The sequence below is a fragment of the Perca flavescens genome, chromosome 3 (assembly GCF_004354835.1).
Source record: "Perca flavescens isolate YP-PL-M2 chromosome 3, PFLA_1.0, whole genome shotgun sequence".
Taxonomy (NCBI): Eukaryota; Metazoa; Chordata; class Actinopteri; order Perciformes; family Percidae; genus Perca; species Perca flavescens.
The window spans coordinates 25,716,595-25,742,750 of NC_041333.1; the positions used below are offsets into that span (position 1 = coordinate 25,716,595).

At 40.0% G+C, this 26,156-nt stretch overlaps 1 protein-coding gene and 1 long non-coding RNA gene across 2 annotated transcripts in view; one reads left to right on the forward strand and one right to left on the reverse strand.

Moving 5' to 3' along the window:
- The window catches only part of b3gat1a (beta-1,3-glucuronyltransferase 1 (glucuronosyltransferase P) a), a 71,024-nt gene that overhangs the window by 42,558 nt on the left and 2,310 nt on the right, over nucleotides 1-26,156 (reverse strand). The window lies entirely within an intron of this gene.
- LOC114552250 (uncharacterized) lies at nucleotides 109-20,564 on the forward strand. The gene is made up of 3 exons (XR_003692152.1): nucleotides 109-135; nucleotides 4,517-4,615; nucleotides 20,496-20,564. It is a non-coding gene; the product is annotated as an uncharacterized LOC114552250 (long non-coding RNA).

Consider the following 26,156-nt stretch of genomic DNA (forward strand, 5'->3'; position numbering starts at 1 on the left):
GCCGCGCTGGCCGCGCTAGCCGCGTTAGCATCCTGCGGTGTCCCGAGACAAAGATGTGCTAGGCGTTGTGGATCTCAGCTCTCCTTCATCTCCTGGTTGCAGCGATGACTCTGAGACCGTTCGTGCACGTTTAAGGTACCTAAACAACGACTGTTGCAACCTTGTCCTTTACTGGAAATGATTTTCACACTCTCAGATCACTGGGAGCTTGCCTAGCATACCTACAAGCTACATCCGATCCGAACCTCACTGTCTGCTGAACTTGTGCAGAAACATAAAAATAGACATGACCAGTTTTTTAAAATTGTTTTTGAAAACTAACATTTAGACAATTTTAGCACAAATTATGAGATTATTTTCCGATTTTTTATAATTCTTCACCAAATTATAATATATTAATTAATTAAGGTTTTTTGAGGAAATGTTTTGGGTGGGCCTGTTGAGAAGTGGGTGGGCCTAGGCCCGTCAGGCCCACCCATAACGCCGTGCCTGGGTCAGAATAATAGTGACAGAGTCTACTGCTCTGTGTTCAAATACTGAGGCAGTTCACTTTACATCCTGTATTCACAACATAACACGGCATCGTTTGGGGTGTTCTGTGAGTTTTGGTGTGGTGAAGCGAGGCATTAAAGCATCTATCAAAGCTCAATACTGTGTTGAATAATCACTACAAAGTACAACAACAAAAGCACCAAGGTAGAAACATGGATGCAGAGCTAAGTGACAAAAAACCTACCAGGATTATAGCTTCCCATACAAACAACATCTTCAGGCTAGTATGTCATTGCGATTTGTGATCATGCATTTCACTGCAACTGTTGCTGAAAGACTAAAAACCTACTGTCAGAATTCTCTGTAAAGAAAACACATGTTCATAATAAGAGGAAGTAAGAAAACAAAAGCATGGCACTGGCATGTGAAGTCCTACATGTAAAATGTATTAAATGTACTTAAAGAAAAAGAAAACTCTTACAACATACACTACATTTATATATACAGTAATATATTATTTTGGAACAATGTAAAGGCGTGTCCACATTAAAGTGGAAAAACAAGGGTTGTGCGCAAAATGATCCGCATTGGTCAGCATGGTATTGACCACCATTACTTCCTGGGGATGCTGTACCAAATGGCACCACCTTAGCTACAATGATAATGCTATTAGCAGTTGATCGCTACGTTTCCAAGACTCTAACTGATTTTTTTTTTAACAAACCTCTTAGCTGCATCTGCATGCTGATACTTTGCTGAGCGAAGTTCTTTGTCCCATCAGTGCAAAAAATGGTCAAGAACAATTGGCTGTGTCCAGAAAGGTCAACAGCTCACCTAGCCTAGAAATTTAGATGCACCCTAGCGACAGCAAATTTATTTGGCAGCCAGGGGGGTCTAGGCACTCTCCGTTGACTTGCGAGCTGGACAACCAAACTCTGGTCAGGCCAATCACATCGTGTATAGAGTCAGTGGGCGGGCTTATGGCTGCTGCTGCTGGAAACAGCGGTCTTCTGGAAGACTTGGAGTTACTGTATGTACACACCGCCGCCGACTTGAGCTGCAAAGAAGCTCTGGACGCCCTGTCGAGGACGCTTGTCAAAAAGTCAGAGGAAGCTGTTTGACGCTTTGGCCGCTCTGACGTGGGAGCATTCTTCGATCATGTGCAACACACGATTGAAGAAAAAGCACAAGCAGCCACTGCACGGCCAATACACTGACACTAGAAACCTTTTATAAATTACATATATAAGGACATCATTTGTATTGTTTGTTGGTCACAGCGGTGTCTGTTAGCAGTTAGCAGCTGAACCGCAGCAGAATGCAGGTAGAGCGAGCAGCGCCAGCTGTTGACCCGTGCAGGACTTCACTGTGAGCGGACTGTTTAGAGACCATGTGACGGCACGTTAACTGGTCCCTATACGCAAGCAACGTCACATCATAAATGATAGGGGAACCCAGCAACGGCGATTATGAGATTTCCCTCCATTTTCATGGAACTAATGTCTTGGTAGGAACAAAAGTTTACATCGTATGTTTCTCCAGAATCAGCCAGCGAGAAGGACGTCTATATTCCGATTGGTTGCTGCCGTTTGCCGCTGCTTGCCGCTGAACCGCGTCATAGCTCATTACCATAAAGTTGACCAAAGTTCAACTTTCTGATTGACGCTCAAAACACCCAAAACGCGACGCCGACAGTTTTGACGCTCCTTGCAGCTGAGAGAAGCCAGCTTCCATTGAAAATTAATGACTTCCGCTATCTTTAGACGCCCAAGTCGGCGGCGGTGTGTACGTACAGTTAAGCTTTTCTTTGAGAAAAGAACAAAGAACGGCACAGAAATTATTCTTAAAAAAGGAAGATGTGTTCAGAGTTTTGCCGACTGGATACGGCAAAAGTTGTAGTAGCGCTATCCTATTGCGTGCAGAGGGAATTTGAAAGACAACCGTTTATCCCGCCCCTCGGCTTGAGCCATGTCAATGGTGAGTTCCCAGACCCAACATCTCGATGTGGGTCTGGCTTGTCAGGCTACAGCTCACCCTTATGGAACCTCTTTTGACCCAGGGCCTGGTTTCAAGTCCACATTGGTTTTCCGGCCCCTACACCATCACACGCAGAGACATACACTCTGCTTCCAAAACACCATGTTATATTCTGTTTTGACATGATGGAGATTGAAAGACCTGTTCAAAGATACACCCCCTGCATGGCAGGGAACAATACATCACTGCACCACCCCTAGAGGCTCAAAGCCCATAACTGTAGCAATGTCAGGTTTAATGAAAAGAAAATCATCATATCATGTGTAATATCAATAAAAATGTGAATGAAAATCAATGTAAAACAAATCAGAAACAAAAGTGAGCATGACATTATTCAAACAACACAGAATATAATGTAAACAGACCAGATTATAATTTAAAGAAACTCTCAGCAGTTGCTCAGCAGGTCATTTCAGCGCCAAGGGACTCTGATGGAAAAAGCTCAAACAGCAATAATTGTGATCTTAGCCTGTGGAGTGGCCAAAGGGAGCCAAGGATCTGAAGTTGAGTCTTTTGTGCCATGCGTAGCTATGGTTACAACACTGAATATAAATTGGCTGCTGTCTGATAGGAGGTGTAATATAGTGAAAGCAAAAGATAGTGATAGTTTCAAGATAAGCTGATGTCATTTTAAAATGAGGATGGCTATTCAGTCACTTAAAAGTTACTCTAAAACCTCCACACCTGCCTATCTGCCTAGGACTGTTTGGGGCTTATTTATAAATATTAACATCATTATTCATGAGCTACAACTGGGGTTGACCCCCCTCTGTTTACAAAGACAATGGCTGCTTAAAACTGAAATCTCTATCGACGGACCAAATTCAGACCCTAAAAGGAAAGAATTGTCTTGCTTATATAAACCATTTATATATTAAGATACTTGCAACTAACACATTTTTTTTCATGTTCCGATACAGTATTATAAATATAGGTAGTTAGAGATTTTTACCCAGCAGAAGGGTTCTGCATGTCATGTGATATTAACATCTGCAATGCACTCAGAAACTCCTTCAGGACTTGATGGACTCACAGCACAAATCCCGGACTTAAGAGTATGTGGACTGCCAACCCGTTCTCACGCCAGGTCGTGAAATAGTCATGTTATTTTGATCTATTGATTCGTCTACAGGTCACGATTTTGACGTTTATTTCGTGTACACGTCACAAATTTTGAACGTGCACAGGTCACAATTTCCGAACCTGCTCTGGGGGACGCACACACGCGCCACACGCCGGCCACAACAACAGGACGGACTGCAACACGCGGGACGCGATCCCCAGTCTCCGGGGTGAAAGTCCTGTGTTTTTTGACCCATCCACCAACCTCCCTGCGCGGACTTTCGCCTTATCAATACTACTCGCTACCGTCATTGTTCTGTGAGCACGAAATATGCTGCCCATTGAAATACATTGGTTTAAAATTCATAATCACCACACAAAAAAAAGACATTATCGTGTCCGGTCCACGACTCAATAGATTCAATAACGCGACTATATCACGAACTGCCATGAGACCGGGCTGCAGAAGGCGGCTCATGTTCTGCTCTATGACCAGACACCAAACACACACACACACACACACACACAGTGTATGTGCGTGGGAGCCCGCAGACATTCACACTCTTTCAGACAAGCTCATACTGTGCGGAAAGCTGTGGCTCTAACGTGGGCTGACCAATACGACCACGGTCAGTCTGTGCATCTGACAGTGACGGATGGAGGACAAAACATTAATGGAGGATTGGATTGGATTAATGTAACCCATCAGAATAGAGATGGACCGGTGTGCTGTGTATACACACAAATGTATCATGAATCAATGCTCCCTCTTGCAAAGGATGTCTTGCAGGAAGAATCACAAAATAAAATAAAAAAGTGTAATAACATGACACTTCTCTTCCTTTATGCAGTTTCAATTGTGATTTATGTTTCTATATGTATTGACTGCGGCATGATTTTTAATATATTTTCTAATCCAACACAGAGTCTGCAGGAGCAGCTGTGAGAGCCCTGCAGGGACAAGCCTTTCTAATTCTGCTTCCACCACTCACCGGGAGCCATGTGCAGGACATCAGAATAAAACGTACACACACACACGCACGCACGCACGCACGCACGCACGCACGCACGCACACACACACACACACACACACACACACACACACACACACACACACACACACACACTCACACTTGCCCATAGCAAGAAAAGCAACCAAAAAAACAACTGCACTATGGCAAGGGAGAAGCACATGCTTACTTCTGCAGAATTCACTATACTTTTATGTGTATCTTTGTAGCCTTGGAGAGACCTTCGCTGCACTCCATTGCAGAAATTCCCCTGATATACAATAATACCACCAACGTATGTGTGATCACCATTGAATAATATTATTGTCGAGTGGAAAATACCCTGCTGTGAAAAAACAACAAAGCCTGTCCTCTGCTGAATCTTTGATGGTGTGTCAAATACTGCCAGAGATAATGGCAGACCTTGTGGCCTTTTTCATTCTGAACACATCTGTCATTTAAGTGAAAATTGCCAGGTTTCTCATGAAAGAGAATTCATAATGCCTTTGAGTATGGCTCTATGATTAATTCAGGCATGTCAGTTGGTGAGTAAATGCTTCTTTATTCTCGTGTAAGTGGTCAATATTAATAATGCACATGCGGGTCTAAGTTCAGCATCCGTCTTGGCAAAGTTCAATATGGGAGGTTTCACCAGCCGCACACGCTTGTCACCACATTCTTACTCTTTCTTTCTCTCTCTGCCTCTCTCTTTTCCAATGCAAGCGCACCACTCCATCCTTTCTCTCTCTTTCTGGCCCTGAAAGGCGCCGTATACCTCTGACGCCTATTCTGATAGAAAGATGTGGCCCATCAGCAGTAATTGGAGGAGCTGTGGTGGTTGGGTTTCTCTAGGAGGCGGCAAAGTGATCGATTCCATGGATCGTGGAGGTGGGCAGGCTGGCTGACAGCACTGCATCCCCCACAGCTCCTGACAGCTCAATGAAGGCCAAGCCGCAGAGCACAGGATGTCCTTAAACAAGAACAATCATCAAGCGTGCAGGTCACCTTCGAGACCCCAGAACTCACAGCCATCCAGTTAAATCATAATTATCCATTTAGTCGATTATCAGCTTGGTAGAAGCATGTTGAACCTGTCATTACACTCACATTAAAGAATAAAGGAAATGTCAGAGGCCTAATAGCGATGATGTGATGTAATTATCTCCAAGGTGATTTATTTGAAAGATTTTACAGCGATAATCTCTCGACGCCTTCATACATTCTCTGAGGTATACAAATTTAATTGCAGAGTGTGTGCGATGACACAATGAAATAGCACAAGATGTGGATGATGGATGCGACAGAGACTTCACACAGGCAAGCTAATTTGCATTAAAAAAAAATTCAATACAGCGCTGCGTTTTCTAATCACAGCTCACAGGAGAGAAGTCTTTGTTTGTCCTCCTGTTTATGGTTTTTGCTCAAGACCAAAACTGTGCTGTGCTGAGCTCAGCCCGATCATTGGTTACCATGGCGACACACGGTAGCTGGGACAGATGGCGTAGTAGAAAAGCATATCACAGGTTACCTCAAAAGAACTATTTATTTACTTTATCCTTACCACTGTTAGACGTCATCTTACCGTTTGCGTCAAGAAAAACGTGGTGACTCTGCTCTGAATCTGCCGGCAACTACAACAACACTGTACGAAAATATGAAAAGCCCAGTCACTGTGGCTTTAAAAGATCATTTTATTGATTCTGTTGAATAAATGAGGAAATGACCTACAGAAAATTGGCCAATATACTGTGGCTTATATATTTCTTGTGGTAAGGTCTCAAATCCTAATCTCAACAAAGTCCAGTGTGAATTCCAACAAACTCCACATCCACCAGTCAACGCAGAGGTTGTTCCACTGATAACACACAATATGTCAATGAATTGCTCCACTGGCTGCCATATTTTTGACAATATTAGGCCTTGTTGCAGGGTTTCAACCCTGTGACCAGTAATATTATAGTGGCAATGATTCATGTGGCTCTCCATGTCCAAAACCTCCATGTCCTGGCTTAGAGCCAGAGCTATTAAACCTTCCCAGCTATGGCCACATGCCGACTACTACATTAGAACCACACAGAATGTTTATGTGTAAATGCAATAATGTAGTCTTCAAAATGTTTTTGTTATTAAGATGTGTCATATTCTATGTACTTAGTTTAATGTTTTGATTATTATTATTTTACTTTAGTTCTATAATGGTCTAAATGCGGTTTCATAGCCTTTTCTACAACAACAGGAATAAGATTGTGGTGCACAAATACTGATATTTTATTTATATCTTTCTGATTGAACTTCAAATGGCATTGTAGCTAATTATTTTTTCTAAATATTGAGAAATCAGCCTATAATAAACCCCTCATGTGTTCATTTAAAATTGAAGGATGTAATACCCATTGATTACAACCACCAAATGTATACAAAGAATACAAAGGATATATTCGCAGTGTCCTCACTAATAGCTACAGCCCTGAAATTTGGCCATGCCAACAAATGACAGCTAAAATGAACTAGCATTTTTTTAACCCCACTGACACTTTCATTTTCTAACTATTTAAGAATTAAATTACTTGTTCAAATTTCCTTTTTTTGCATTGTAGCAGGAGTTAAGAGCAACTCTGATCCTCCAGGAGTTTGGGAAATACTTTTAAACACCCTCCCCTTAATGCAACCTGCTGATCCCCCTCAGGGAGAACTTTTGACAGAGACGGAGGACAAGAGAAGGTTGTGGCTTTACAGGCAATCCCCCTATAATATTACCTCTCTTCCCTCTGCACACACACACACACACACAAACACACACACACACACACACACACACACACACACACACACACACACACACACACACACACACACACACACACACACACACACACACCACTGCCCACACCATTTCTGGAATACACTGATCACTGTGAAGAATTTCCAGCCTCAGCCAGAGCTGCAGAGCTGTACAGGAATAACATCAGCAGCCTGAAGGTGCTGCTGGGTGAAACAGCCAGAATCTCAGTTGGTTTCTGGGGTATAAATAGATAATTGCTCAATGGTGTGTCCTGTTGGAATGCAACACTACTCTGAAATATTGTTTACAGGACTAACAAGAGCTACTCTTTATATATATAATCACAAAAAAACATTTAGACCACCTCCCTGAATGTTGTAAATCAATTCTGTTGGTTCATGGTTGCTGTGTACTTCACTGCATCCCTATAGTACCTTTAACCTTGGAGTGGCCGATTTGACAGGCTGGTGTTGATGTTTCGAGGACCATTACACAAATAACGCACTCACTTCCTTAAGTGAAGAAGCAACCGCAGCCTTTCAGTATATGCCTTTCATCTTCACAGCTGTCGCTCAACCAGCCAGGGTCATTTTCAACTTCTGCTGGAATTCAATTGACCCCAGGAAGATAGTCGAGGGGCTGGCAGTGCAGGTAACTGCTATTGTTTCCACTTGGCAGTTTTACCTCTCGTGTTTGGTTCGAGGCATTACAGCTGCAGGGTGTTAGGAGCGGCCACCAGACACTATGGGAAACTTTGGAAGTGATGACATGCTCCAGGCTTGAAGTTTAGTCGCAGTTCCTGTGATGAATGACAACTGTGGTGGTCGCTGTAGAAAGACAACAAGCCTGTGCTGCTTCAAATATTCATCACTTTATCTCACCTGGTTTTCAAAACATCAAAATCTATTTATGTGATTATTGTTCACAACACCTCTGCTGACCTCAGCGCTTTAGTGAGCATCATAAGGATTGTAACTGTATGTCTGCGGGTCACTTAAAGACAAATGTTGTTAATGATTCATATAAAAGAAGGCAGCCATTATGAATTAATCACTCCTTATTCACACTCTTGACTATAACACTTGAGCTTACACTTGAGTAGGATATTGTGGATATGTCATATTTCATTTTCAAATAAGTTGTCCTATTTGCTGAAACAAGAAGAGTCTACAGCCATGGTAGCAGCTCTGTGAGACTGTACTTACTGTAGGCACAGTGATGCTTTGAGCTTTATGCTTACATCAGCATGCTAACATGCTGACAGTGACAATTAGTCAAAGTCCTTTAATAATGGGGTTCTGTCATTACAGAGTCCGATTTGATAATAATATCTATCTAAATGATACAGCTGCCCAGTGCACACTCAAGCTACAAAATGAAAATGAGACGAGAGAGAATTTCTCCCAAAATATTTTGTTTTCATTTGCCAAAGACACTCAGTATACATAAAAACTTGCTTAAAATAAAAACTTGGTCAGTGCCGGCTAAAAATGAAAAGCTGCTACCTGAATGTTTTGCACAATGCTCATTGCTAATTAGGAAAACTGATAAGGCTTAGATAATCTGTGTATCTTGCCAGCCTGTATTTCAGAACTCCAATTCACTCAACACTCAAATTTGTACTTGCATTTGTAGTGAAATACACACTGTAGTGCCTGGATGCCATAAAAGAGAGCTTTGCAATTTACTAGAAGAAGCTGAGTTAGACAAAACACAGTAAATTAGGATCGCTAGTGACAATGCTAACATACTAATGTTTAGCAGGTATGATGTTTCACAGGTTCAGCCCTATTAGCATGCAAACATTTACTTATTGGCACTAAAGAAAAATGACAGCTATGGTTGATTGGATTTCATTAGTTTTGCAAGTATCTCGTCATAAACCTAAGAACTGGGCAATTTGAAATTTAGAATGATGAAAAGTCAGGAGATTAAGATAGTCATTACAATGTATCCTCTTGAATATCCGTAGAAAATTTCTTGGCAATCCAATAGCTGTCAAGACGTTTCACTCTGAACCACACACATCAACCTCATGGTAGCACTAGTATAACTACTAGTACTACAGTAGATTCATCCTCTGGTGACCATGAATGTCTGAACAAAATTTAATGGGAATCCATCCCATAGTTTTTCCGACATATTTCAGTCTGGACCACAATGGTTGACCGACTACCCAACAGACCGACATTGCCAACCATACAGCCATGCCACTAGTGTGGCTAAAAAAACCTCTCTAAGGCATTTCATTGTAATGACTGTAAGACTAATAACCTTTCACTTGTAATCTTTACCATGGATTTCTCTAAAGTGCAGCTTAAATTCTGCCTAAATATATTGGCTACTGCTGGGGCAATTACTGTAATAGTGTTTTATTACACTGCAATGATTGCCTCTGCATTAGAGCTGACCTCTAATCATATATAATATTACCTACATGTTTGACTCCACAGCTGCACACTGGCAGTCTGAACAGTGCACTCGGGCAAACAATAAGAAATCCCTCTAACATGCTTTAACAATTGAATCCTGTGCTGGCTGCAATTATAAGTTGCTCCCCGAGGTACTCTCCTTGACACCTTAAAAAGGTAATATACCTTCTGCCGTAGAACACAATCACATGGTTCATACTCCTAGTCTGCATAATAACAGGGGCTTGGGGAAATTGAAGGGCTCTGCTACCCATAAAACAGGGGGCTTAAGTAATCTTAGTTAGAGGGGAGGCATTAAGAAAAACATGGATGTCCTTGTTGGATCACTGCTACTGCATAGCTTGGACAACCTGCCTCGTTTGGATAAAGACGTGGTTAACAGTTCTCTCACGGCATCTTCTGACAAGCAGCGGTGTGAACAGCATGCTGACTCCTTCCTCAGGTCTATCTATCTATCTATCTATCTATCTATCTATCATCAAACTTTTTTTTTATTACAGACTCAAGGTCCAAATCACCCACAACAATACATAAATGCATATCCATAAACGCACATGCATACACACCTACCTACACATGTAATAAATATAAAAACAAACAAATAACAAAAAAACAATTTATCTATCTATCTGTCATTATTTAGTCAAAGTTTTGAGACAGAAGATGTACTTGTGACAGAAACTGCATGAGCGGACAAACGTATTGCTCACGAGATGAATCTCTACTGACAGCTCCGATCAGAAGAGAGACAAATGACGAGGCATCTGCCCCAATCTGCCGTTAGCAGGCCTGAAGAGCACTGTCTTGTTCACTCAGGGCTTCTTCAGGCACTACTTCACATTCGATCAGGGGATTTTGACCTCTGCATTTTCTATTACATGATGCTTCCTCCATAGTCACAACAACAGAGTGCCATCGCTGGTGACTGGTGAAAAAGTTGCAGAGGCATTTTATCTTGATTTGATAAAGTCGTGTGGTCACTTGGCAAAGCACACATTTGCTATCCCTTGACTGAGTAGCCGGAAAAACATATTGTGCAGAAAGGATGTGGTTGAATCCATACTGATAGATTTTGAAGCCACAGTACGAGATTATTTTTCTGATATCTGATTTGACAGGTCTTGGAGAGGCTACAGTGCCTATTTCCCCCCAAAACCTTTAAAAATGTGGAGTCCAGCACATTTTATGCTCCTCTCAGGCTCCAGTTGCTGAAAGTCTTATATTATATGTCTTCTGCAAACCTCTCAAATACATTTTATCATTTTATAATGAGGCTTCTACTCGATATAATCTTGAAACAAATCATTACAAAAATACTTTGTGATAACTGTTGAAAGATCTCTTAATTGATTTGATACACTTTGATGGCTGCCAGTCCAGACCTCTGCTCTTGGCTAAAACATAAAGGATTTTGTCAGAGAGATCTCTGGAGCGCGAGCCATTACAGCCAGACAGGGCGATAAAACCCAGGTGACACACCAGCATTTGGGCCTAAAGATGCCTTTACTTTGTCAGTTTCCTGAGGAGCCTACATGGGAAAATGACTCGGTATTGGTTTCTTTTTTCCTTCCCCTTAATTGCTGCAGACCTGCAATATGTCATCTCGGTCCACGGGAAGAAACAGCCTCTGTCTCACTTGCAGGATAAGTTTTCCTGCCATTAAGAAGAACCTCATTCCAATTGCAAGTATTTTGTGAGACAGCCGCTGTAATGAAGGCAGGGATATGCGGACATAGCAGATCACATTACAAACAAAGGAGGTAGAAGTGTGGTCTAATTGCTGACTGGGTCAAAAAAAGAAAAGAAACTGAGCTTATTGGATGCATTTCAGACGTATAAAATATGCAAAAAATTTGCAAACTGTCGATGTAAGAAAAGATAACTTCTCTGATCTGCATATTTCACTGAATAGATTAATGTCAGGAGAGATTCTAATTTAGATTATCTTGCTGATTTCAATTACCTATCCAACGTGCAATTCACACGTGTTTTCCAACATTTACCTTCACCTGAGTGGCTATTTCTGGCACTTGGCATACAGAATGTGTGCATACAGTACATGTACATGCAGTATATATTCTTAAGTCTGCTGTGTTAACATACAGATATGTCTTTAGTGGTTAAGTGTTGTAGGAGTAACCTCTATATGGGAACTGACCTGTCACACAAAGACTGCATATTCACTGAGGCTCCCTGTGGACACTCAACCATGCGTAACACTCGCTCAAGGCAGAAAAACAGCAAAAAAAGTGGCTTTATGAAGTGACTGATAGGATGTACTGCAGCGACGGGTAGGAGACCTAGAATTCTCCACAGTGTTACCACAGAAAAACTGGCCTCAGTGTGAGTGAGTGACATTAAATTGGAGGGCATGAAGGTCTAAAGCTTACTCTTTTATCTGATCTCAAAGGGGCAACTGTGGTGTATGGCCTGCATTTCCAACATTTTTGTGCCTGCAGCACACAATGTAGAGTACTGCCTCTCTTATTACGCACACACTTAAGCTAGGGAAGCACATGTACTTAAAATTTCTTGCAACAAAAGTACTCTTCTATCGAATTCACACTTCAAGGGTTTATGGATTTTTGTTTTTACTTTGAATACTTTGCCTTGAGCATTTTGAAAACAACTGACAGGCTGCAGATGCTGGAGAGTGGAGTGTGATAGAAAATTGCATATCTAACTACTAACTTGTTTTTAAGTTTTTGGCTGCTTGAATCTTTTACAGTTTCTACCTTTAGTACAAATACATGTTTATATTCTTAGAATTTGATTTCAAAACTGTTGCTTTCAAAACTGTCTCTGCAAAGTGTGTTCAGACTGAATGGAAGTACATATTAGAGGCAACAAGAAAGCACACAATGTTTTTGTCAGGACGCGAGACAACAAGAGTAAAAATAAGAGGGTCTGCAAGTAAATAAGCAAAACTACTAGAGTTTTAGGAAACTGAACTGCAGCACACACATACACAGGCACCCTCCACAGTCCAAATTGTCTATAGCTAATTTACAGTCTCATCCATTGGCTTTTTGTGGTTTTTTCACACAGACAGTGTATTTTTGCAAGTTGAAAATGTGTACAGTCACTAATAACAAAACTGTAATGTTTCCAAAACAGAGTCTTAAATCAAATAAAATATTAAGTATGTAGACTACAATGGCTTAGGTTGCAGTTTACTGAGAATCTAGTTGTATAATGTAAATTAAGTGCAATGCATTGTTAATGATAATAATGATGTTTCTTAATAACTTCTTCAAATAATGCCAAGTGCAATACATTCAATTAAACTAAACATATTTCTCAAATCCAATAGATTTCAATATGAAGCTGCGCTGCTTTGAGCACTAAGCACAAAGTGCAATTAAACAGCCCCTCCTTGGTAAACAAAGCTAAACTTGCATCGAAGGCAATATATCCACTGTGATTATTTACCACCCTGAGCACTCAGCAAAAATCAATAACATGTGCAATTGCAAACATCAAACCAAACAAGATTTGCAAATCAGTATTCATAAAACAAATGCAGAGGGTAAAAAAAACAATCCTCTAAACTACACAGAGCCACTGGTGATAATAATTATCCTGGGAAGTTTAAGACTTTTATGGATTCCTTTGCATTTGGGTCATGGATGATTTAAGCTGCAAAGTGAAAGTCAAAGTCAGTTCATAATTAAGCCAACACAAAGTGTGTATGCTAGCGTACGTCCTTGTATGTTTGTGAGACAGAGTCTGCGTTCCTCTCTCTTGACGTGTAAATGGAGAAATTGTCAAGTTTTACCCCTCACATTTAAATTTAAACCTGCATTAATGAATACAATAATGTGTAATGTAAAAGGGTCGCTCATCGTGCAAAAATAAGAAGAGAATTATATGACAGCAGCTCCTTAGAGATTATTAGCCTTTTTTATCGCATTATTTTGGTTTTAACTGTTTGTGTAACTCAGTTCTCATAACACCTGTTGAAAACCAGAAAATAATTCCAAAAAAAATATGTCAGATAAACCTACTGTACAGTAATTGCCGGCATAGTGACAATGTGACAAGGTGCTAACAATGTTTCTTTGACTATCTGTGTCAGACAGACAAGGTTAGCAACTAGCATTAGCTGGTGAACATAGTTGAGTATCTAACAAAACTAAATACTGAGACAGCTAAAAGTAAAGTGAATAATGGACTTACATTCCTCAGGTAATCAGGGGGAAAAACAAAACAAATGATGTGTCAACTGAATACGAAAGAAGGCAATATCTTCCTAAGTTTTCTCTTAAAGGTCCCATGACATGGTGCTCTTTGGATGCTTTTATATAGACCTTATTGGTCATTTCTCACATTTCCCAAAATACCTTTTAAATAAGACCTAAGTCAGGTCTGCAACCTGCGACAAAAAATTATATGTAAATGAATATTTATATAGGCCTTAGTGGTTCCCTAATACTGTATTTGAAGTCTCTTTCCCGAAATTCAGCCTTGGTGAAGAATTACAGCCACTAGAGCCAGTCCCACAATGAGCTTTCCTTAGTATGTGCCATTTCTGTGTCTGTAGCTATTGAGGAGGAGAGGGGGGGCAAGGTGGAGGGTGGGGGTGTGGCCTTGACCATCTGCCACTTTACTCGTTTGAAAGCCATGATGTCTCTCTCTCATGGGTGGGCTAAATTCTCTGGGCGGGAAAAGCAGAGAAAGGTGAGGTAACCTTGCTTCTTATGACCTCATAAGGAGGAGATTCAGCCCATTTGAGATTTCATTTTCTCAAAGGCAGAGCAGGATACCCAGGGCTCGGTTTACACCTATCGCCATTTCTAGCCACCGTGGGACCATAGGCAGGCTGGGGGAACACATATTAATGTTAAAAAACCTCATAAAGTGAAATTTTCATGCCATGGAACCTTTAAATAGAAAGTCCCTAAGAAAAGTCTATGTCTGATTTATGACATGTTCTTAAACAGCAGAATTGTTTGCAGGTGTGTTCTTAGAATGATTAATCCCAATGTCTTCGTAAATTGAAAGCTCGTGGCCGTTGATCCTATTTAGCATAGGTAAACGCCCCTGTTAATTCCCATAACAGAGTATGAGATGGCAGGGCCGTGTCAGTGTAGGCCTTGACTCCAAAAGACAGAAATACTTTAGTATTTCTGAAGTGGAGGTACTGCTGCAAGAAGTTAACGAAAAACGAGACATACTAAGCAGAAAATAAAACTGATGCATAGAATGCAGTTACTCATGCAGTGAATGCTGTATCTGGAGAAAGGCGCGGAACCGATGAAGTAGAATAGAAATGGTTTGATCTGAAATCTGAGGCAAAAAAATAATTACTTCAAAACATAGAAAATACTCTTGGCGTATAAATAGCAAGATCAATCACTTATTATTGGATGGCAGGGTTCCCCGTTGACATAATTGATGTGAATTGAAGCAAGGCAGGTTTATTTATATAGGCCTAGCACAATTCATACACAATGGCAATTCAAAGTGCTTTACAAATGAGCAGTAGTTTGTATTTATTAAAACAAACAAACGTATAATTATATGTAAAATAATAGTATATAATTAGCTACAAAATAGGGAGAAATGTAAAATTTTAAATTAGAACGGACGAAAAGGTATAGCTACTTGTTTTGCACAAATGTGTCAGTTCTAAATTGTGCGTAAGAGTGCTCTTGAGGGTGCGTAGATTCTGTTCTTACCTAAGAACAAATCCCAAATAAGAAAACATTGGTGAATGCCAGAATCTTCGTGAAAACTGCGTAAGTCGTGTTTAAGAACACATTTGTTCTTAAGAACGTTTGGTGAATTAGGCCCATTGTTTTCTAAAGCATTAGCTGTAACAAATTCTAAGCTAACAATATGTGGTGGTTGTGTACCTGTTAGCTTGTTTTGATGTTTTCCTACTCGCTAGTGGCCAAATGATGCCACACATTGATTAATGCAGCTTTAAGATATCTATCAATATGAAAGCCACTAAATAAATGAACAGATAGCTTATGAAGTTGTAAAATAAAGTAGTCAGATAAGCAATTAACTGTCAAGAAGCATCATGGAGATGCTATTACAAGATACTGCTCTTGGGAAGACTGCCAAGCAACAAGACAGAACATTAAGTATTATATATATATATATATATATATATATATATATATATATATATATATATATATATATATATATATATATATGCCTCAGCAATGGAAACCTTCAGTTTAAATGTTTTAATGTACAAGGATGAAGATAGAAAATGTGACTGAAACATGACTGATGAGAAGAATCCTTACAGTAGCTGTAATGATAATGGTGAGGAAGACAAATAAACAGACTTTGCTCCCTCATCAATCGCAGCCAAGGTGCCCTTGAATAAGATATGTAACCCAACGTGATAATGAATTGTGTAACCCTATTGCTGCTCTGTTCTGGTCTTCCAGGATAAGCCAAATACTGATGATCCAACATGATTTAAACTACGTAGCTCTCCGACAGCAACAAGGTGCCTGTCTCTCTCTCTCTCTAAGCTTGTCCCCACATAAAGGACAACTGAATGGAACATCATACAATCAAGTCTTCATGGTCTCATTGACCCTGTTTCGACCTGTAATGTGCCGGAAAGAACTCTGCAGATTAAAGCACTAAGGCACTGTCGTGGTTACGCAGAGCGTAACACCCCGACTGCTCTGCTACTGTTTCACAATATACACTCTGGCAGTAAAGAAAGCCATAAAGTCCCTTGAATGATCACCTTTTTACCAAAATGCATTTATAGGCTTTGTGATGCTGGTAAATGTTAAGATTAGACTTTTTTTTTTACTAAGCTTAGCAGCTGATTCAATAGAGTAAGCTGTCTTCTGAGGATATACAAATATCTATAGTATATTATTTTTTGAGTGAAAGTTTTAAAGTGGCTTCTACTACCGTTCAAATCTGGTGCTCAGTATTTGCACATATAATGGGTGAATTAGGATGCTTAGAAAGCAGTCATTTTTTAGAGGACTTGAAAGCAATGTGCATTATCCTTGCTTCTTGGTTGAGACGTTCAAGTTAATGCGTCTTTTCTCCCCCTCCAACCAGCAAACTCTCCTCCCATTTCAACAGACTTCTAACAATATGCATTGAAGCCTCCAATTGATTCGGGGTTTCAAATAGAATCACTTCTCTCCACTGTCTGCCTCCTCGCGGTTCCAAATGCAAAATGTGATTTACATCTCCACAGACTCCTTCAGCCACATCTGTCTCATTCTCACTGCACACTTTTAAGTACCAATTTGGGGCCTTATTGAACCCAGCTTAAAGTGCAAAGAGTGATTCGTCATGAAATTCATTGCTCGAGACAAAAAAGTTCAGAGGCATTTTAATGAAATCTGGGCATAAACGGCCAGGGGAGCACATATGGATCAAATATAAGTGGTCTCTGTCCTTTTTGACCAAGCTGGGACTTCCTCCACAGCTCCTACTCTTTCATCCCCCAGCAGGGTCTTCGGTCCTCATTTGTCACCTGTGCCACCAGGCCCGAAGAGGGTTGTCAGGTTTTGATGAATGGAGCATGGGCTTCTGTCCTTACTCTGCCATCCATCAACTTCTGTGGATGTACAGCATTAAAGACAAACATCTCTTGCTGGGCATCTAGTCCGAGATTGGTGAGACATGATTTTTGAGCGATTCAGGTTGGGATCTGGCTAGAGTAGGGCTTTAATTTTTGGTTGATTAAACTTCTGGCTATGTATTGTATTGCTGGCTGCATCTACATACGTTGCATAGTGTTCTCACAAGCTGCTTTTCCATTGCGTCCTCTTATGTACTTCCACAAAGACCGCATGTTAGTGCTGCATTTATCAGTGCTCACCTGTTGCAATTTCCATGCGTTACAACAGCAAACAGCAAATACAGGCTGTGCTTCCCTATTTCACTGATGACTCATCCTCTAGTGATGTGTATGGGACGGGTACTTGTTAGAAAAGCTGCAGAATCCGTGCAGTATATCATGACAGCTACATAGGAACAATCATGTTGGTCAGTATTTAAATTCTCTCAGATACTTCCTTTTTGCAGGAAGGCATAGCATTTTTCACAGACAGTATAGCAGGTTTTGAGAGCATGTCAATTGGATACATTCTGTGGAAGTAATGTATGTCTTTGCTTCAACTGTAGCAGCTCTAAAAGTATGTTAGGTGTTGAGTGGAATTGATTTTCTCGGGGAAATGTTGCTCAAAATAACTACAAAGGCAACACAAGCTTGTTTCACTTAAAACATTTACCGAATCTGTCAAGACTTTGGTCCTTGGATGGGAACTTTGTGACAGCTCAGGCTTGGGTATTTCAAGCCTGTGCAAACTTCTAGTCTCTTGGTCTTTGGATACAATGGTCCTGCTCATTCAACCTCTCTTCAAGTGTCACGGAGAAGTCAACCCTGCATTATGTAGGTAAACCAATTTGACCGAGCGCTTTCAATAAAACATAAAGCCCAGATGTGTGTTTGAGGCTGCAGCAGTTGCAGAAATCTTAACACATCAAAAGTCTATTCTCTCAGGAAGAAAAGGAGCACAGATGAGGCTCTCATCTCCTCTCACTCCTTCTTGCTTGTGTCTCACACCTTTGGGAAATCAATGTCCGTACTGTAAATGTAATTTGGATTAATGCATCACAATCTATAGACAGCTTAGAAAAAGCTGTGGAAAAAAATATATATTCATTTTCGTAAACTTGTTATTCTGATACTTTTGAAACAGAGGATTACCATGGATGGAACTTCATTTTCAAGTTGAAATTCATAAGCTTTCTTTTTCATGCATCTGCAATTAGCTATAAACCATCCCAGGTGGGGAGAGATACCATCTCGGCTCTGTCTCCCAAATGAGACAGTAGAATGGACCCTGTACATCACCGGCATGACATTGAATTAACCTCTTACATACTTGCAAAGGTTCATCTTGAGATAAGGTTACTATTAAGGCGGGTTCTCTACATTTCTCCCTCTGCCCCATCTCCATCTATCTCCCCCTCTTCCCTCTCTGTAGTCCCCATCCCTATTTCTTTCTCCACTTGAATTAGCAGTAATAGAGTCTGTGTGTGCAGCCTCTTGTCCGTTCATCCTGACAGACCATCCCCTGCTTCCGCTCTGTCTCCCAAACACCGGGCTATGTCGCAATTACATTACGGTCCAGTGGTATCAGGGGTGCCTGTGTCAAGGTGATACCATGTGAAAGAACACCTGCGTGTTCACATTGACCTTCAACCGGTAGAGGTACGAGCAGGGCTCTACAGCTGACACTGAATCCACCTCAGTGCCTTCATGCAGAACTGAGGCCAATACTGACGGGTTCAAGCTGTTGGTTTCATTGGAAGGCTGGATGGAGATGTAAGTTGGTGCCCTTAAGGAGCAGGTCTCCTTTCACAGAATGAAGACATCATGCTTGGCTTCTCTTAACCTTGAGATATTACCTAGGGCAAATAAATTTGAGTTAACATTTCCTGTCATAAGTTGGCTGTAAAAAAAAAAAAAAAGTCTCAGTGTTTATATCTCTACAGGCTACGTGCCGTGTGTGCTAATCTGAGCCTGAGGAAAAGTTTCAGTCCTTGTCTTTTCTTCTTCCTTCGTACCATCAGGGATTTATTTTTTTTTGATAAAGGGATATCTATCTATCTTTGGATTCAGTCACTGCTGGCAGAATGAATACCACTTTTCAGAGTATATTAGTTTTGTATTGTCTTGATTAGGATTTAAGCACACATTTCACAGCCTAGTTTTATTTTATTATTAGTTAATTTTGTATCACTTTTATGTAAGTGTTAGTAATTCATGATTGCGTAATTATGAAATAAAATGTACATAAACTTGATCACACCAAATAAAAACAACTGTAGGCTCAGGATGGGACACATTAAAACTACTAGTTCTTGAAGTTTGAGTTTTTAGGATTTCAGTGACACAAAGGCCTCACACATAACTCTACACAAGAAAATAAATCCCTGTTTCTTGGATGTACAACAAAGTGTTTACATCATATTTTATGAAATTAGATATGACATTTTGGAGACACTCTTAACCTTTTCTTTCTGACCTCAGCTACAATTTTGCGGAAAAAATGTTGTTGTTGGTTGGGTCCCAGTGAGATCTCAACAATACTAATTTATCTATGCCTGTTGCCAATAAGGAACAGTGTGAATGAGATTTTATTGATTGGGTTTTTAGCAAGGTTGCTGTTGCATGTCTCCAGTGATGACAGGTTGTCTTTAAAATGGGTTCTATAATATTGTACTGACTTGAACTCAATACTGTATTTGAATTTAAATAGGCTCTAGCTTGAGAAAATCATAAGACATAGGAGCATTTTACATCATGCCTGCCTGCTGCTTGAGCTTAGTTTATGCGAAGCTACTTTGGGCACAGTGCACTTATCAGATTGGTGTGAAGCTTAACACCAGCCACACTTTAAAGGATAGCATTTCCTCTTTATTTAAATGGCTTAAGCCTTCTTAGATTTAGCCCTTTTTTTCAGACGTAATGTGCCACTATCACTGGTTGCAGCCTCACTAACCTCTCATTACACAGCATTCAGGACCAACCAAAGCACAAGACTTAACCAAAATGTTTACATTGCTTGATTTAAGCAGCTGCATCCTCATGTCTCATGCACTGTACCTTCAACCTGGCCATACAGTGTCTCATGTGAATAATGTCTTCCCTTTGCTTGTTTCAGCACTGGTTGGTACATTGTTTGGACTGGAGGAAGCGCTGTTCTATTGAGGGATGTAACAGAAGAGACTGACAGTAAAATCATTAGCTATGTGCAAGGTGAGACAAAAAGTTTGAAAATGTTTTCTCAGTTCCCTTTTATTTTTCTATATTCATACCTCAGCAGGTGTAGAATTTTATTTAATAATTACTCTGACTACTTTATGTATCATAAAGTTATTATGCTTACTTCAGCTTTTTGGGTGTTTGTTTTTAATGTAATGCTAGTTACTACATTGCTCTTCTATTGATTTTTGTTATGTTTCACTGACGAGCTGTTCTGATGGATTGTCTGCCGAATAACTAAAACATTAAAATAATGCACAGAAAATTGAAAGTAGTGAATTTGCAAGTAGACTATTTTTACTTACTTTAACATACAAGTTGCAAAGTGCATACTAGTTTGAACTGAAGTCAAAAAAGAAATGGATGAAGTGATGGATTGTGAAAGTGTACTTTCCAGAAAGTGACATCTCATTTTCAACATGCACGCCATCCGGCGTCTATGAACTGTAACCAAAGAGGAGACAAAGCCCAGTAACAAATCCTTCCATGAAGTTCACATTTTTAGAGAGCCTCACAAAGGGAAGAGAAATGTACTGGTACTGAAGTGAAAGTTGATGAGATTTTGAAAGTGGAACTTTCACAGCTAAGGCTTGCATTTCAGAAGAACTAAGGGAGACGTGGTGTGAAAAAAGTACTTTACACTTCTCCTAAACATTAAGGTTTAGAATTTTTCTCTGAAAAGCACAGTAAAGGGGAATTTGACTGTTGAATCAGCTGTCAGACAGTGTTTCAAAATACAGTTTTGGTGCAACAAAACTTATGCCACATTTTTATCTCTCGCCACTGAGGTGAGAATTTAGAGCACAAGTGATGGAACAACAGGCCATATTCAACCATGTGCAGTGGCCGCACTGTGTAATGTAATGTCCTGAGTAAAGTTGAAAAGGAAGGCAACAGGTTATAAATCCCTGTTTAACTTACTTTCTGTGTGAGGAAATGTAACCTATAATACCATTGCAGTTATTGTGCATATTTTGAAATTACTTAAATTATAAGTATAAAAGAATTTCTTGATATAATTGTGGAAAGTGTCTAAACTTCAGGCCTCTGGGTGAGCATTTCCCATGGCAGTCGCTGATCTGATTTTAGTGTTGTACCTTTTTTAGTATGTACCTTTACAACATTCAACATTTAGGAAGACCCATCCTCCTGTTATGTTTGTATTCCACTCGGAATTGTAGAAACTATAGCTTGCTAATGTTTGCCCTGATTTCACTTTTTGATATCAACGTTGCCCCTTCAAACTTCATTACCGTACAGTATGTGTCAACTCATCGTGACATGATGCAATAAAAAAAGTGTGCACTCAGAGCAGCAACGGCAACATCCATGATTCAGCTACATAAATAAAAGCAGGTGTGGCCTATAATTATAGGCAGCCAGGTCCCGTGAACTCTTCAAGTATGTATGTAAGTATGTATATAAGTATGCATTGTGGCTGTCTAATATCTTTCTAATATGTGTCAGTCTCACTATGATGCACCATAAATATGTGAGGCTGACTTACAAATATAGAAACATTATTACAAACATTAAATTAATTAATACCATTAGCATTCAACCAATAACAACATTGTCTATATTTGTATTGAGATTATACAAAGATACTACTTTAAAATAAAATAAAAATGAAATACTACCTGCGCTCTTTGTACTACTATCTGACCGGATTCACTGTCATTGTACGATAGGTGGGATGACAACCACAGGCTATATACCTTGGTAACGGCATACTAGACAGCCAGAAATACCACACAAAATATATCAGGGATAAGACAGTGTGACCTTGACAATGCACACACACACACACACACGCACGCATGCACTCACGCACACGCACACACACACACACACACAGCTATGAAAGGCTCAGCCACACATAAAGGCACAGGAAGCTTGACGCAGAGCGGTGTGTCTGTTTACAAACAGTGTGAGACATCTCAAGGCTGATATCCCGCTTCTCGCAGAATGGTAAATATTGTAATTTTGCTCTTTCTCTCCCTATTTCTCGATGCATTTTTCCTCACAGTGTATGGCTTTCTCACTAAGTCTCTCACCCACAATTTATACATAAGTCTAAAGTTCATCTATATTCTGTCTTTACCTGAGCCTCTGACAGCTACAAATTATACAAGTAGCACTAGGCAGCTCTGGCAGTGGTCCTATATTGTTAACTTGAGGTAACCACATATGTAGAAATTGGAATAGAGATTATCTAAACCATACAAAGTGGCTATTTTTACACAGATTGAAGACCCTGTCATACAAGTCATAATATGTAGAAATAGACGTGTAGTCATCAATCAATGCTTGCAGCACTACATATAAAGATTTCTGCACTGCATGGGAATAAAACATGAGCCACACAGCCAGAAATCCATATCCATTATCGTGGCATGCATGCTTTTCATTTGCAGTATGGCGTGGCTGGAGCCATATTGATTTTCATCTCTTTTCCCTTCTTTATACGTGTTGTAACAGCATGTTCACCCCCTCTGTATTTGAATTCAGCAAGTTAGAACCACACTTGAACAGAACCTATCAATCATAGGTGATTATCACCGATGTTGTCGGTGCAGTTAACTCGGTGTACGGCCGATGATCTGTATGATCACAGATCTGTATCTGTGATTTGACAGCCAAGGCTGTTTGATCATTGTCTTGTTAGGATTTTTGTTTTTACAGTAACTCACAACTGAAAACATGCAAGTTTGTTTTGGCTGAAAAATGAGCAAAGAGAGTATTATTGCAATGTCATTATTATTATTATTATTATTATTATTGGAAAAAAATGGGTTTCTTATTCATACTGTATATTAACAATGTTCCTTACTTCCTTATAAAATCCCTCATTCAATTTTGAATCATGAAAGCAAAGGATTATGTTATTAACTGTCACTATCACTAAATTATGAACTTATTTTTTAGGTTTTTTTCACTAGTAAATTAATAAACTTGAGAAGTGCTCTGGAAATGATTGTACTCTACTCAACCTGACTTCATGTGTTAATGTTTTAAGTAAATTTTACAAATGGTGTAAAATGCAAACACTGTATACAAATATTAAGACTAATGGGCACATACGGCACATGCAGTTATGCACACACACACACACACACTAAATACTTTGCAGCAAAAGAAAATGTCACCCTCATGGGGCAAATCTGGAATCACATAAAAAAGAGGCCAGCTTCTTTCTTTGTAATGCTCGTCACTACAGCAAATTAATTGTTATGCAATTGGACACTTTTTTTGTTTCCCTCTAATTCTTTAGTAGCACATAAAGAACACAGACTCTCGTCCCTTTGTCCTCTGTGTACAGTCTCCTCTCCCCTGCCTTCCCCCTCCCATGACTGATGACACGCCCCCTTGTGTCTTTTGGTGTGCAAACAAGATTTGAATGACACAATCATAAAACTATTAATTAATAAAAACCTCCTCTGAGTGTCCTTCCAGGAGCCTGGTCATATTCCCCTGCTGTTATGCTTATCAGAGAGCATCAAAAGGCTTAACATTCACTGCGGTAAGTCCTGGTTTAAAAAAATGTCTGTACTTATAAAAATTAAACCACAACATGATCTAAAAAAAACATATAATCCAACTATTTTGGCTTTTGTTGAAGTGTAAGTCTAACACAAATCCCGAAACAAGAATTTGAGTTGCTTTTGAAAGTGTAAGTGGTTACAGACTTTACAGCAAGATGAAGCACATACAAAATACAAACACACATATTATGAAGAACCTCAGTAATCTTAACAGTTAGGGGTTGGGAAGAAGACCAGGTATTCACTTCTCTAGAGCCCGGTGCTTTCTCTTCCCTCCATTTATTCTGAGTCATTGTGTGCAACTCAGACATGCTCAGCATCACACATGGTGTCCAGCCCTTCTTGGTGAAGCTTGAAGGTTTTATTTGGTTAACCGAATATCATTAGTCCTTCATTAGCCAATGAGCAAAGGACTGCAGCAGCTTTACCAGTTAGTCCCTAAATTGGGCTGATGGTCATCCATGCTCGTGCTGTAATTTCCTTTGTCACTAACTACAGCTAAAGGTGCTTTCCTATGCCCATCTGTCAATGCAAGAATGCCTGCTACACAGCCCATGTCTTGTTTGTCTTTGCCCAGAAAAAGGTTTTTCTTAGCAGTGATTGTTAAGCGGTAAGTACTATACCCAACTTGTTAGATCCCATTGCTAGCATTTGATTTGAGTAGCATTGAGCCTGATTGCAGTGGTGGGTGAAGCAGCTTCATGCAGTGGAAGAGGACACAGCTCTGTTCTCAGCCAAAAACGCAGAGGTTTGGTCTCTTTCACTGGCTCTTTGAATATGAGCGTGTCAATACAGCCATTGCACAAGGCTGCATATGCCCCTCTGGCATGATTCCTCCCCGACTGAATCGATTCAAGCTCTGTTTATCTCATTAGCTTGTAGCGTGTAATCAATCACACAAGGGCATTTGTTTCGGGCCTCCAACCCACTGTGTATTATTATATAACTCAACTCCTATCCTCAGTGTGAACATTGTTCTGTCTTCAGTTATCTTTAGCGATGACGCTACACTGAGCTGCAAGTAACTGAGCACAGCTTTTTGGCATTCATTCACATTATCCTGTTTCAATAATGCTAAGTGATGTGGTGTCCATTAAGGTCAAGGACAAAAGACACATAAGAATGAAACACATGCACGCATAAACACCTGCACTCATAATCACAAAGTATTTTAAAATCCGCTCACAACTCTTAGAAGAATAATTACTGTAAGGTAACAAGGTGCTCATTGTGTCTGTGTTCGCACTACTACGTAGTGTGTTTCCATGTATTCGTTTATTCTTTTCATTACATTGCAAGAGTTCACATCCATTTCCCCACATTTTATGAGGCAATATCATCAAATTTGAACACTAAATTTAAACTGAAAGCAAAATGAGGTACGAAATAATGTGGTAAAAACAGGTAACTTAATCACTGTAGTTTAGGCTAAAGTTGAGTGTACTTGTTCCAGACTTGACTGAAGTTGTTCTGTACATATCAGTCATATTAGGACGACAGATGTAAGAGCACTGGACAACATTTAACTGTGGCGGGCTACAGCAGGGGGACTCCACCTCAGGTCAAGCAGAAAACGCTGCCTTTGCCTATTTAACCGAGCCGCGTTGATCACAGTACAGTTCCTTCGACATACCATCTCATTACATACATGCGTCACCAGGCAGCACAAACAATTATTATGCTGTCATTTATCAGAACTACCACTTTATCTACTTAGCAGCAGTTCGCAGTAGTAATTTGCATCAAATGTCTCTGGCAACGTACTTTTGCTCTGTTCCCTCTGTACTTAATAAAGACGAGGCTGACATAAACAAGACTTTCACTCTCATGGGAACAACATTCCTACAATAATTCATTTTCATTGAAATCCTCTTAAACTGTACTAGGGTTTTGAGAGGAGACAAAATAACCGGTCCCTCTGTGCAAAGTTCTGTTGATCTGTTAAAAACAAAATTAGACAGAGCCATTCAGAAATCACTGAAACACTGAGCTCAGTGACAAGTTATTGTGTTTAG